The sequence below is a fragment of the Coregonus lavaretus genome, assembly GCF_964263955.1.
Source record: "Coregonus lavaretus genome assembly, chromosome: 15".
NCBI classification, from domain to species: domain Eukaryota; kingdom Metazoa; phylum Chordata; class Actinopteri; order Salmoniformes; family Salmonidae; genus Coregonus; species Coregonus lavaretus.
Window position 1 is genome coordinate 24761887 of NC_140002.1, and position 15293 is coordinate 24777179.

A 15293-nucleotide genomic window follows, 5' to 3' on the forward strand; every position below is an offset into this window, starting at 1 on the left:
GACATGAGCATGTCAAGAGGTAGCTGTGGGAGAAGGCAGGCAGGGGCTGCCAATGCAACCGAGCATTCACCAATCCATTACAGATGATTGCAGTCAGTAACACAATACAGCAGCTGCACAGCTGCCACATCCTCTATAAGGCCTTCATCAAAATGCTTTTTAAGAAACACCCACCAGGTCACATTGATTCTCTGTTGATTGTAAAGTCCCTCTGTCATTGGAGAGAGAGAAAGAAGTTATAGTCAATCTAGACTTGCAATCAATATGACTTGTCTGTAAAGTGGATCGATTATGCCTCCCTTTGAAATCATCAATCATGTCGGCGGTGAATTTAAAAAGTGTAATTAGGTACAACTTTCCTAAACATCCTATATTGACATTATTCTGGGGCAGGAGAAAAGACACCATTCTGCATCATTAACTTTGTATTATGGCCTGATGGTGCCCACTGCTGTGCTGCTACTTCCCCATCCCCAGCTGAAGTCACTGTGATTGGGCTTTCAGACAGAGCTCTCCCCCTGGCCCCCTCCTCTCACTTGATGTTGGGATTTGGGTGTAGTAACGCTTGCAGGCCAGGCAGGATTTGGCTTGGGTCATTGTAATGGTCTGGTCGGGATGATAACCAAGTCATTTCCATGTCTCATAAGATGACATATGATGTCTCAATCAGTTATATCGTATACTTGCTACTTATTATCATTCATGGTACAGTAGTATTGCTGATTCAAATCACCATTTAAGATGTTTTAAACTTTGCCTACCGGTATGTAACTTGTTTTGTCTTTTTCCCAGCAGAGAAATATTCATTCCTATTTCACAGATATATAATTACCTGCTCCTCAACACCTGGCATGCAAACATGATGGTATATACTATAATATAAGGGAACAATACATTATCTCAATGTATGACTGTCATTTTCCTCAAGCCTGAAAAAGGGGAGCAGCGGGGTAGGTGGGTGGATGTAAAGGGGTCATTTATTTCGGTTTTTGCATATATTTACATATATATATATATATATATATATATATATATATATATATATATATATATATATATATATATGTATATATACAGCTGTGGAAAAAATTAAGAGACCACTGCAATACTTTCTTAAATCAGTATCTCTACATGTATGACAGCCATTCCATTCCAGTGTCTGTTGAATTCCAACACAGGCACACCTCATTCTACTGAATTAGGTACTGATTAGGTGATCACCTGAACCAAATCTTATTTAACGAGGAAAAGTATAAAAACCACTGCTGTGGTCATCACTATTCTCTTGCAATAGGACCAGCTGGATGGCAAAAAAACAGTGCTAATAGTATCTCAAAAGTAATATTAATCAAAAAATAACTATTGACCATGCCAAAAGAGTTGAAAAGGAAAGTTTTGAGTGAGGAAAATAAGGGTTCAATTCTGGCTTTACTGGCAGAGGGATACAGTGAGCGTCAGGTTGCTTCCATCCTTAAAATTTCAAAGACGGCAGTTCATAAGAACAAGGTCAAGCAGCAGACATTGGGGACAACAAAGCTACAGACCGGCAGAGGGCGAAAATGACTCTCTACTGACCGGGATGACCGCCAACTCATTCGAATGTCACTCAACAACCGTAGGATGACATCAAGTGACCTACAAAAATAATGGCAAACGGCAGATGGGGTGAAGTGCACGGCGAGGACGGTTCGAAACAGGCTCCTAGGGGCAGGGCTGAAGTTGTGCAAAGCTAGAAAAAAGCCCTTCATCAATGAGAAGCAAAGAAGAGCCAGGCTGGGGTTTGCAAAAGACCATAAGGATTGGACTGTAGAGGACTAGAGTAAGGTCATCTTCTCTGATGAGTCCAATTTTCAGCTTTGCCCAACACCTGGTCATCTAATGGTTAGACGGAGACCTGGAGAGGCCTACAAGCCACAGTGTCTCATTTTACATTTTAGCAGACACTCTTATCCAGAGCGACTTACAGTTTTAGTGAGTGCATACATTTTTTCATACTGGCCCCCCATGGGAATTGAACCCACAACCCTGGCGTTGCAAGCGCCATGCTCTACCAACTGAGCTACACGGGGGGCTACAGTGTCTCGCACCCACTGTGAAATTTGGTGGAGGATCGGTGATGATCTGGGGGTGCTTCAGCAAGGCTGGAATCGGGCAGATTTGTCTTTGTGAAGGACGCATGAATCAAGCCACGTACAAGGTTGTTCTGGAAGAAAACTTGCTTCCTTTTGTTCTGACATTGTTCCCCAACTCTGAGGATTGGTTTTTCCAGCAGGACAATGCGCCATGCCACACAGCCAGGTCAATCAATGTGTGGATGGAGGACCACCAGATCAAGACCCTGTCATGGCCAGCCCAATCTCCAGACCTGAACCCCATTGAAAACTTCTGGAATGTGATCAAGAGGAAGATGGATGGTCACAAGCCATCAAACAAAGCCGAGCAGCTTGAATTTTTGCGCCAGGAGTGGCATAAAGTCACCCAACATCAACGTGAAAGACTGGTGGAAGCATGCCAAGACACATGAAAGCTGTGATTGAAAATCAGGGTTATTCCACCAAATATTGATTTCTGAACTCTTCCTAAGTTAAAACATTAGTATTGTGTTGTTTAAAAATGAACATGAACTTATTTTCTTTGCATTATTCGAGGTCTGACCACTGCATCTTTTTTGTTATTTTGACCAGTTTATATTTGGAATTTGGGAGAAATGTTGTCAGTAGTTTATAGAATAAAACAAAATTGTTATTTTTACCCAAACACATACCTATAAATAGTAAAACCAGAGAAACTGATAATTTTGCAGTGGTCTCTTACTTTTTTCCAGAGCTGTATATATATATATACACTGCTCAAAAAAATTAAGGGAACACTTAAACAACACAATGGAACTCCAAGTCAATCACACTTCTGTGAAATCAAACTGTCCACTTAGGAAGCAACACTGATTGACAATACATTTCACATGTTGTTGTGCAAATGGAATAGACAACAGGTGGAAATTATAGGCAATTAGCAAGACACCCCCAATAAAGAAGTGGTTCTGCAGGTGGTGACAACTTCTCAGTTCCTATGCTTCCTGGCTGATGTTTTGGTCACTTTTGAATGCTGGCGGTGCTTTCACTCTAGTGGTAGCATGAGACGGAGTCTACAACCCACACAAGTGGCTCAGGTAGTGCAGCTCATCCAGGATGGCACATCAATGTGAGCTGTGGCAAGAAGGTTTGCTGTGTCTGTCAGCGTAGTGTCCAGAGCATGGAGGCGCTACCAGGAGACAGGCCAGTACATCAGGAGACGTGGAGGAGGCCGTAGGAGGGCAACAACCCAGCAGCAGGACCGCTACCTCCGCCTTTGTGCAAGGAGGAGCAGGAGGAGCACTGCCAGAGCCCTGCAAAATGACCTCCAGCAGGCCACAAATGTGCATGTGTCTGCTCAAATGGTCAGAAACAGACTCCATGAGGGTGGTATGAGGGTCCGACGTCCACAGGTGGGGGTTGTGCTTACAGCCCAACACCGTGCAGGATGTTTGGCATTTGCCAGAGAACACCAAGATTGGCAAATTCGCCACTGGCGCCCTGTGCTCTTCACAGATGAAAGCAGGTTCACACTGAGTACATGTGACAGACGTGACAGAGTCTGGAGACGCCGTGGAGAACGTTCTGCTGCCTGCAACATCCTCCAGCATGACCGGTTTGGCGGTGGGTCAGTCATGGTGTGGGGTGGCATTTCTTTGGGGAGCCGCACAGCCCTCCATGTGCTCGCCAGAGGTAGCCTGACTGCCATTAGGTACCGAGGTGAGATCCTCAGACCCCTTGTGAGACCATATGCTGGTGCGGTTGGCCCTGGGTTCCTCCTAATGCAAGACAATGCTAGACCTCATGTGGCTGGAGTGTGTCAGCAGTTCCTGCAAGAGGAAGGCATTGATGCTATGGACTGGCCCGCCCGTTCCCCAGACCTGAATCCAATTGAGCACATCTGGGACATCATGTCTCGCTCCATCCACCAACGCCACGTTGCACCACAGACTGTCCAGGAGTTGGCGGATGCTTTAGTCCAGGTCTGGGAGGAGATCCCTCAGGAGACCATTCGCCACCTCATCAGGAGCATGCCCAGGCGTTGTAGGGAGGTCATACAGGCACGTGGAGGCCACACACACTACTGAGCCTCATTTTGACTTGTTTTAAGGACATTACATCAAAGTTGGATCAGCCTGTAGTGTGGTTTTCCACTTTAATTTTGAGGGTGACTCCAAATCCAGACCTCCATGGGTTGATAAATTTGATTTCCATTGATAATTTTTGTGTGATTTTGTTGTCAGCACATTCAACTATGTAAAGAAAAAAGTATTTAATAAGATTATTTCATTCATTCAGATCTAGGATGTGTTGTTTAAGTGTTCCCTATATTTTTTTGAGCAGTGTGTATATATATATATATATAATCTCACAAACCATATGACACTATTGACCGTGGAGTCCTTTGGATGGATTTCATGTTTATATATTTTAGGTGGGTGAATGACTTGGACACTGGATTCTGTGTACATATACATGCTTGGAATTACTGTGATAAGCAATGAACTGTATTCTAGTCTTGCAACTGTGGAAATATAAAATACATTGTAATATTAAACTTTTGCCCAGTCATATATTGTGTATCAAGATGTTATGCATTCAATATCGCCATCAATATGATCATGATCGCCACCTTTGTTATTGTCGTCGACCTAATACCATTTTCTGGAAATGTTAAGTAGAGCAATGCATTTCATAATTACAAGTATGAGTTTATTAATCGATTACATTTCCCCCATTATTTTCTTGGGACTTTGCCCAGGTAAAAGTTGTCACTGACCACAGTTTTAGGACCAGCTATGCCTAACCTTATCAAAACCTTAATAATTATTTAGGAAAATAAATCAAACTGGTCTTAGGGGAAAACTATTGGAAAACTTCAGTCAAGAAGACCCGACTTGGCTCGATGGTGAGAAAGTCTGCGCATGCGTCGGAAGTTTCTGCCGCAGACAGCAGCAGCAGTGATTCGGCAACGCAGAGCAACAACAAATAGCAAAACAAATCTGTCTTTGAATTTTAAACCATGACGATGTTTTAAGCAATGCCTTTCGAGGAGGTACATGGAGAGTAAGTATTTCTACCTAATATGTGATTCAGTTCATCACGTTGGAAGATAATTACTTGTCATAAATGTGTGCAAAGCAGAGACTGCAACAAAGGAGTCAAACTAACGTTAGCTAGCTAGCTAACAAGCGGCTAGCTTTGTGTTTCATTAGTTAGCTTGCTAGTTAGCCTGCTATCCAGGTAGCTAGCTAGCTACGAGTTCGCATGCTAACAAGCTAGACCTGGATCATGACTCTCGGTTCCATTACACATGCGAGTCATTGGACCTTAAGTTGTAACTATACAGTAGGCTCCTTAAGAGTACACATTGGGCTAGCGAACAAGCTGGCTATCGATATTGCACTAACTAGAAATTGGATTAAACGTTACTCCTTTGTTCAAATAACTCTTAATTCAAGGTTAGAGATAGCTGTATTTTGGCATAACGTTAGAGACTACTGAATGTGTCAACTAGCCAGCATCTTATGTCGGCTAATGTTGATGCTAAATCAATCATAATTGAACGGATTATAGTGGCTATGAAATTACACTGTAGCCTTTACATTATCCTCATTAAATGAATTAGCTATACATTATCTTACCTAACATTTTGTCGGAACATTTAGCTAGCTACTGTAGTTACCGACAGTAATCAATTTGTTAGAATTTGACGAATGTCTTTCCTTTGCTTTTCTTTATTGTGGCACTAGCTAGCTAATTGTTTTGAATTACACCCAGGTTGATTTTCATTTCACAGAATAACGAGTCAACTATGTAGTTTACAAGCCTGCCACCTCCTTAAAATATTGTCGTCTCAGCCAGGGGCGAATAGCGGGTGTGTTCTTCTCTGGGGAGATGTATAATTAATTGATTGCCAACATTCTACATTTGGACAGCCTGCCGCTGGTGGGTGGGCCAGGTCGAATTTGTTGTGCTTACACTTACAGTAAAGTTACGCAGTGTGTTGCCCAATTGCTGTGCTGCTTTGATAAGTAGCCATGCAAGATAGAAGGGTTAATCATTTCTATGTTCGGTCTGTCTCTGTAGGGTGGATGCTGAGAGCGAGAGACTGGAGAAGCACCTGATTTAGCGAACAGTGGCCTTTGAAACAAGACAGGGGCAGGTGTGTCAATGCCACCGTATTCTGATTGATCTGACAGTCAAGGAGTGGTTTGGATGTGATGTCAGAAAGTGTTATCATTTTGCAGGGCTTTTTTCTGAGAGGGCTACTGTGCCTCATTTTCATAGACAGACACTCAGTATTGTTACTGTCTCACCGTTTAGCCTGAATATAATCTCTCTTGACAATCCAGCATTTAGTTGTCCCTCTTTACACATCAGCATATTATTAGTGTATAACTTGGACTCCACTTGCACAAACCAGTGAGAGGTTTGGCATCCAGCTTTTTACTTTGGAGAAAGCTATTTGATTGGTCAAACAGACTGGCTGAGGCTTCCTATTCAAACGAGATCCAGTCGGCATGAACCGAAATGTGACTTTCGAGTTGATGAGTAAAACAATTGTACATATCCATGTATATGGAGCAGGGGGTAGTTGCAGCCCAATATGGCGACCAGAGTATAGATGGGTTAGCTGACAACATTACGAAAACGATGTGCGTGCTTCCATGGGGCAGAAGTCAGCCTGTCATTGTGAATCTGGATGGACAGATTGCTAGCAAGAATGACAAGAAACTGCTATGTGTGGAATCGTAAGTGTCTTGTTTCAGCTCGTTTACTCTTGTTATTGATATCATTTCTTTGTTTTGAGGTGTTTTGACTGATTTCATGTCAATGCAAAACATTTGCAAGCTGACCAACAACTGTAACAATGCATTTGAGACAAGTGCTCATTGTGAAAATGTATTTACGTATTCAATAAACATTGGTGACGAAATATAGCATACCTGCTGTCAACAGTCTAAGCCAACCCCCATGTTTTGCCTCATAGTTGCGCATGCCTCGGTTTTGTTGCTAAACAACCAACCCGTCTATGGGGGAGTGGGTGTGTCGAAAGGAAAGGAGTGGGTATGTCGAAACCGCTCTGCTATCCACCTAATTTTGGAATGCTTTTAAAACACGGAAGCCAAACGTGGAAACTATGGATACAACTTCCTCAGCGCTTGAGCATTATCATAATTAATATGCGCGCCACTAAAAATCCCTGCATGTTTCTGTTATCTGATACATCATGAAAAAATACAACATTACTTTCCAGCTAATGTGCTTGGACTTTGTAGACTAAACTGCAGAGAAAACCCCCATACACTCTAAAAAGTAAAGGTTCCTGGAGGATCCTTTAAGGGTTCTTCAAATTGAAACTGTGGGGGAACCCCTATAAGTTCTTTTTAAAAGGGTTCTTCAAAGAACCCCTTTTAATGGATCCTCAAAGAACCTTTTGAATAACCTTTTGGGGTAAATGTTTTAACTACACCCCTATTATTATTATTATTATTATTAGTAGTAGTAGTAGTAATACGCTTAACAATAACAACAACACAATATTTTAGCAATAAAATGCAAATGATTACTTAAAAATCATACAATGTGATTTTCTGGATTTTTGTTTTAGATTCCGTCTCTCACAGTTGAAGTGTACCTATGATAAAAATTACAGACCTCTACATGCTTTGTAAGTAGGAAAACCTGCAAAATCGGCAGTGTATCAAATACTTGTTCTCCCCACTGTACCTTGTCCATAATGTACAGTGGCTTGTGAAAGTATTCACCCCTCTTGGCATTTTTCCTATTTTGTTGCCTTACAACCTGGAATTAAAATGGAATTCTTGGAGGTTTGTGTCATTTGATTTACACAACATGCCTGCCACTTTGAAGATGCAAAATATTTTTTGTTGTGAAACAAACAAGAAATAAGACAAAAAAACAGAACTTGAGTGTGCATAACTATTCACCACCCCAAAGTCAATACTTTGTAGAGCCACCTTTTGCAGCAATTACAGCTGTAAGTCTCTTGGGGTATGGCTCTATAAGCTTGGCACATCTAGCCACTGGGATTTTTCCCAATTGGATTGAGGTCTGGGCTTTGACTAGGTCATTCCAAGACATTTAAATGTTTCCCCTTAAACCACTCGAGTGTTGCTTTAGCAGTATGCTTAGGGTCATTGTCCTGCTGGAAGGTGAACCTCCGTCCCAGTCTCAAATCTCTGGAAGACTGAAACAGGTTTCCCTCAAGAATTTCCCTGTATTTAGCGGCATCCATCATTCCTTCAATTCTGACCCGTTTCCCAGTCCCTGCTGATGAAAAACATCCCCACAGCATGATGCTGCCACTACCATGCTTCACTGTGGGGATGGTGTTCTCGGGGTGATGAGAGGTGTTGGGTTTGCACCAGACATAGCGTTTTCCTTGATGGCCAAAAAGCTCAGTTTTAGTCTCATCTGACCAGAGTACCTTCTTCCATATGTTTGGGGAGTCTCCCACATGCCTTTTGGCGAACACCAAACGTGTTTGCTTATTTTTTTCTTTAAGCAATGGCTTTTTTTGTCCACTCTTCCATAAAGCCCAGCTCTGTGGAGTGTTCGGCTTAAAGTGGTCCTATGGACAGATACTCCAATCTCCGCTGTGGAGCTTTGCAGCTCCTTCAGGGTTATCTTTGGTCTCTTTGTTGCCTCTCTGATTAATGCCCTCCTTGCCTGGTCTGTGAGTTTTGGTGGGCGGCCCTCTCTTGGCAGATTTGTCGTGGTGCCATATTCTTTCCGTTTTTTAATAATTGATTTAATGGTGCTCCGTGGGATGTTCAAAGTTTCTGATTTTTTTATAACCCAACCCTGATCTGTACTTCTCCACAACTTTGTCCCTGACCTATTTGGAGAGCTCATTGGTCTTCATGGTGCCGCTTGCTTGGTGGTGCCCCTTGCTTAGTGGTGTTGCAGACTCTGGGGCCTTTCAGAACAGGTGTATATATATACTGAGATCTTGTGACAGATCATGTGACACTTAGATTGCACACAGGTGGACTTTATTTAACTAATTATGTGACTTCTGAAGGTAATTGGTTGCACCAGATCTTATTTAGGGGCTTCATAGCAAAGGGGTGAATACATACGCACCAATTATAATTTTATGAAACAAGTTAGTTTTTTCATTTCACTTCACCAATTTGTACTATTTTGTGTATGTCCATTACATGAAATCCAAATAAAAATCCATTTAAATTACAGGTTGTAATGCAACAAAATAGGAAAAACGCGAAGGGCGATGAATACTTTTGCAAGGCACTGTAGAGGCCTATGGGATTTTCATTGAAGAGGTAAGGGAGGTGGATGGTACATGTGATCTGCATAACATACCAATACCAATTGACATACCTTTTTATGCCTCCTCGTCTGTAAATATGCAGACAGACACAAAAGTGAGCAGTTCAGTCATCTGCACCCAATACAGCTAGCCTTCAACATATTCTTATAGCATACATATTCTTACCTCTTTGTTGATTGATATCCATTGAATTGTATCCATTTTCTGTTTTGCACAAATATGAAAAGATAGATGGGATCATCATAAAACAATATCAAATTACATCATAAAAGGGACAAATCTTACCTTAAATTGAGGAGATCTTTACATTTTTCAGTTAAGTGCCTGCACCTGCTGTCCTTTCAAATCCAAATGTTTCAGTTGGGCAGTTAGGTTCCTGCAAAAACCCCCACCAACTAATGAGGTTCCTCGATGAAGCCCACCTCCTATGGGGTTAACCTTTTGGGTGCAATTTTCAGTGGCAAGAACCCTAAGGTTCTCCAAAGAACTTTGAGGATTTTAGAAGAACCCTTGTTGAACCCCTAATTTTTAGAGTGTAACTGATCCAACTGGTTGCCCAATCCGGCAGGCTGGATGCAGTTATTTGGAAAATAATATGCATTCAAAACACCAGGCTTTTGAGTGGTTATTCAAATGACATAGGCTATTCACTGCAGTTTACAGCCTAGACTAGAGTTTTGTACTCATTTGAAAACAATAATAACGTTGTTGTAGCCTAGGTAGGATACATTTCTTGTCCCTAAAACTAAAACAATAGGGTAGCTTTTCAAGCTGCGTACCTGGGGACTGGGAGGGAGCACACTCAGCGCATCCTCGTGAGCGCACATAGTGTGTAGCTACCTATATTTCGTTATCTGATTTTTTAAAAATGTATTTCGCTGTGTAAATTGACTGGATATATTCACTGCAGTATTAAACATTGAGCTTATGAATTATGGGCTAATATGCATACGCTTCTAATTTATAGGCTACATCCTATTCCTTTTAAATCCCAGGAAAAGCCAGAATACAAAAGCTTGTTGGACACTTATTTAGACTTATTTTCTTTAGCCATTTTCTTGTCTAAAAACGTAGGCCTAATCAATAGTGGAGCTTTGCGTGCCCAAAGACCACAGAGGAACGCACTACAGATCTGCCATTTCATAATCTTTTAACATGTTTTTCTTGCATTTTGACAGGTAAATATTTAGCCTATAGCCCTAATATTTAGCTAATGAATGGCCTAATTGCAATAGGCAATTCCTCTTCTCTTGAAGAAATCTCAGGAAAAGCTGTAGGCTACAAAAGCTATAGAACATTTGGATAAGAAGATGAAGACCCAAAGGAATTGACAACCATTAGAAAAATGGAAATCACTTGCAAACCACTTGAGCGACGAGGCAATGACATACTGTATAAGATGTGCAGGCTAAATGGCATTTGTTATTGAATGGCTAAATTTAAATGAGTTACTATATTTTTCATTAGGCCTACATGTACATTGAAGTATTATTTGCGGTTTTCACTATGACAATGAACACACCCTAAAAGCACTGAATGGTCTGAACCAGTATCTGTGCATTAGTGACCTCATGAATGGTCTAGTGTTACCACCTTGTTAATAGGCAGTGTGCAGTAGGATGCGTTGATCAGTTAAATGACAGGTGTAGGACTGTAGAATGATTAGCTTTCCTCTAGTGTGGATGCTCACCAACGATTTATAGTTATCTAGCCTATAGTTTATCATTATAGTTATTGACTTGATGGATGGCCCAGGCCTTAACTCAGACACAACGCAACTAACGTTATTATCACAACAGAACTAGCCTACTAGTAAGTCTAGCTAACGTTAGCAAACTTGAATGAAATTAATATAAAATTACACTTATACTTGTTTACTTGACTTTTATACTAATTTACTCTTTCAAATAATTTACTCTGGCAAGTTTGCCACCAGTGCTCTGCAGTAGGGAAGTAAAGCCGAAGTTGAATCAATCACTTCCGTTGTTTGGCTGTGCCCGTAGCAACGTTCGAAAATGTGGTGGATAGGTAAGATGGTTTTGATAGAGCAGTGTTTTTTTCTTTTTCTTTTTCTTACCACGCAACTACCGTACCTCGAGAGTTTGGACTTCTGTTTTGAAGCCAGAGGATGAGTCTGAGTTGTATTTTACACAAATAATTGTATTTTTTAAATTAGAAGTACTGTGGGTGTGCTGTTGCTTGTATGTGTGTTGTTGCTGTTCATGCCCTCCCCATTGAATATACTTTATGTATATATGTATTTTATTTATGTATCTATCAAGGGACATCTAGTTGGTTATCAATATTAGTTATTTTTTGTATAGGCTGCTATCCTACATGAAATATAATCATGGGAGGGGAAAAAATTGCCACGTTAGCTACCTACGGCGACACCGTGATACAGCTGCCCAGTGGGAAGCACCTCAGGTCGGCAGGCACCTCGATACCACACCGGTGCACTAGTCATTCACACCGGCTTATCGACGTTGTGTAGCCCAATCAGCCACGCAAAACGGTCTTGAGTGGCAACAAATCTGCCCAATTAGCTCATTCGCTTTCCATACACCCACTCTTTTCGACACACCCACTCCTTTCCACACGCCCATACTCTGGTCACCATATTGGGCTGCAGCTATATGGGCAATGTTTGGGGTTGAGAGAGGGAGGGGGATGTTTCAGCCTGTGTGCCTCGACAGATCTGGTTTAGGTGGTTCCTCATTACAAAGAGTTGATTTTTTTCCTGCTGCAATTCTGGAAATCTATTGCCATGCATTTTTAGCAGATGGGATCTTTTCTGTATTTGTGCGGACTCACCAAATGCTACCCATGATCAAGTGGAGCCAGGGGTAACGCTACGTTATTTTCAAATGGTCAGTTTCATTCTATTACTGCTCAGCTACTTGTGCTGTCAAAATACCAGCTCAGTTTTTCCTGTGTCTTGTGCAATGGGATGTTGGCCTAATACTGTTTTCATTATTCTGATTAGTGGTTGTCTTTTATGCAATGTTGAAGAGCCACTCTAGTTTATAAGAGTGTAGTACTGTATCTGCGATTTGATATCAGTGGTGATTAGTGTTGTAAAATTCCAGTAATTTTCCCCAAATTCACTGGTTTCTTGGAGTTTGTCCTTATTCCCTCGTAATTTCAGGATTCTTCCAACCAGGAATTCTGGAAAACAAGGGAATTTTGGGAAAGTTACCAGAAGTTTGCAACCCTAGTGATGATATGCTGACCATATGAAGTGTGATTTCACCCACTAATTTACAGTTGCTGGTCACAAATTAACATTTCAGTGTCCTCCAATATGTTGTAGGATGTAGCAACGTTATGTCCTGTCCTTACTCGTGGAGTCTGACAGTTCTTAAAAGTGCAATTTCCTTTGCCAACTGGGAGAGCGGTTATTTAATTTACGACGGAAGAGATCTAATCATTCTGCTCTTTGATATATTCTGCTTACTCCGTCAAAAATGAGAGCTTGACATTAGTTCGCCCGAGAGGGCCGTTTTACATCGTTGTGCAGTTGCCCTACATTTTCCAAAGGGTGGATAATTCAATTTCAAACACGTGTTTCCCGAGAAACGCAGACTCCTTGACTCAGTGCAATTATCGAGTATTGTAAGGGATGATTTTGTCGTCTGGGTGCTACGTTTCCCATCACAATGAAAAGCCATTAAGTGATTTAATGTTCTTCAATGGATCCCAGACAGTTTTCTCTTGATGCTCAAGACTTACATTAGTGATGCAGTATTACACTATTGGTTCTCATTTCAAGTTTATTGTTTGGTAAGGAATGATGAAGGCTCAATAGTTGAAATAGGACATGCATAGAATGGAAATGGGCTACTGTCTAAATTAAGATTTGCTGTAAGGTATTAAAACATCTTGATGAGAAGATTATTATGCCCACTCATATTTAATGTATCATATTATTTAGCCTTTTTTTACAGGCTCTGTCTGCTCCATTAAATAGCCTTTCTTTGTAACAATGCATTCATTATAGAGAGAGGGTGGCTCGATAAATTGGCTCTCATTTAGAGAAGGCACTGTTGTTCTCAAGTGCAAAGCACCACAATGCATGGCATCCTAAATGCATGTGCTAATTAGCCACTGCAAGAAGTCACCATACAGGCTTTAGAAGTATGTTTTCTAATGTTCATGTTTAATTGACCTGCCAGTGCAACATATGACTCTAGCTGAGGGCAAATAAAGAGGAAAGCATATTTGTCATTTATGTTTTTTCAGTAAACCACTTCAGGCTGGCGGAGCAATATAGCAGATATTGATTAGGCTAAATAGTGTGCTTTTGTGGCTAGTGATTTTAATCAGAGGGCAGAAATGCTTGGCTAAAATAAATCTCAAACCATGTCATATTTTCTTTATCAATATTACTGACATATTTCCATATAAAGGCTAGGCTACATGGTTTTAGTGTCAAATAAGTTTTAGGCAAATTGGCGAGATATTTGGTTAGCCTATGAAAAATAGAAAATGAGACTTGACAAATCATCCAATGGGATTCATTCATCATGATACTAGCTCTATATTACCATGATCTGACCTAATATTCAGCTGCTACTGGATTACCTCAAGTCATGCTTGATTTCTCGGAACCTCTGAGTTCTAGGCTATGAATAACAGATCACAAGGTACAGAGAACTTGAGTAGCTTTTCTGATGTTTCAACTGTTGTTGGGAATTGATTCCCTGGAAAGCTCATTAAGGTACATTGATTCGTGACAATTATGATTCAGCACCCGCCTGTTTACTGTGAAATACTCTGGAAAAACAGCATATTTTTATGATGCGATTTAATTGTCTGCTGGAATGAGTCAATTGGCTGATTTCTCATTTTGTTTTATTCAAAGCCAGTCATTTGATTGTGCAGTTTAGAGGCATCGCTCGAATTGGACATTGATTTTTAAGAAGGTACTCAACCCCAACACAATCCCATTTTATCCTTTCAACATTCTAAGAAAGGTTGTGATTGTTAAATCGCTTGCAGGTGTCTGTTTGGGATTTGTATGCATAAAAGATGTTCAGTTTCCTTAGCAGATCGTCTTAGCCGGCTTTGCTTGTCTTACATGACTAGCATTTTTGGAATATCATCCATTTGTACCGCGAGGCTACAGGTGACCCTCTTTTCCTGGACATGAGGGTACTAAGAATCTCATCTCTCAGAGGTAGCTAGCTAGTGTAATTGTCCCACCTCTTCAGAGCTCAGGTCACCAGTGCAGCTGTCAAACCACTCTACCCCATGTTCACCATACTTGAGTCCCCACTAGGGATGTAATGATTCACCAATATGCATCTGTCCCCGGTTCAAATACTAGTGCATCGGTCAGAGAACCGATTCAAGTGTAATGAATCGCAGGTTCACTAATGTTTTTTACTCATATTGTTTTATACGTCTTATCTGTTGTGACTGAATTGATGCGTCCTTTCCTTCAGTTCAGTAGCCTATCGAACCTTTATGCATGTAACTGCGTATGACTGTCAGATAACAACTGTGTGCACAGTGTGGGAGACACATCTGCTCGTGCCAACGAGAGGTAGGCCTAACCCTGTTCTAATTGGCTATTCGTACATCTTGTTTTTTTTATTTTATTTTTATTTCACCTTTATTTAACCAGGTAAGCCAGTTGAGAACAAGTTCTCATTTACAACTGCGACCTGGCCAAGATAAAGCAGTGCGACCCATGGGGCGGCGCACAATTGGCCCAGCGTCGTCCAGGGTATGGGAGGGAATGGCCGGCAGGGATGTAGCTCAGTTGGTAGAGCATGGCGTTTGCAACGCCAGGGTTGTGGGTTCGAAAATAATGTATGCACTCACTAACTGTAAGTCGCTCTGGATAAGAGCGTCTGCTAAATGACGTAAATGTAAATGTAACAACACAGAGTTAC

At 41.2% G+C, this 15293-nt stretch overlaps 1 protein-coding gene across 1 annotated transcript in view; it reads left to right on the plus strand.

Annotated features, from left to right (window-relative positions):
- The first annotated feature begins 4998 nt into the window (after positions 1–4998).
- The window catches only part of LOC311142492 (protein FAM222B-like), a 52008-nt gene continuing 41713 nt past the window's right edge, over positions 4999–15293 (plus strand). Inside the window, exon 1 of the mRNA XM_084178144.1 lies at positions 4999–5138. The gene's annotated coding sequence lies outside the window, so the exon portion shown is untranslated. The remainder of the gene's footprint in view (positions 5139–15293) is intronic.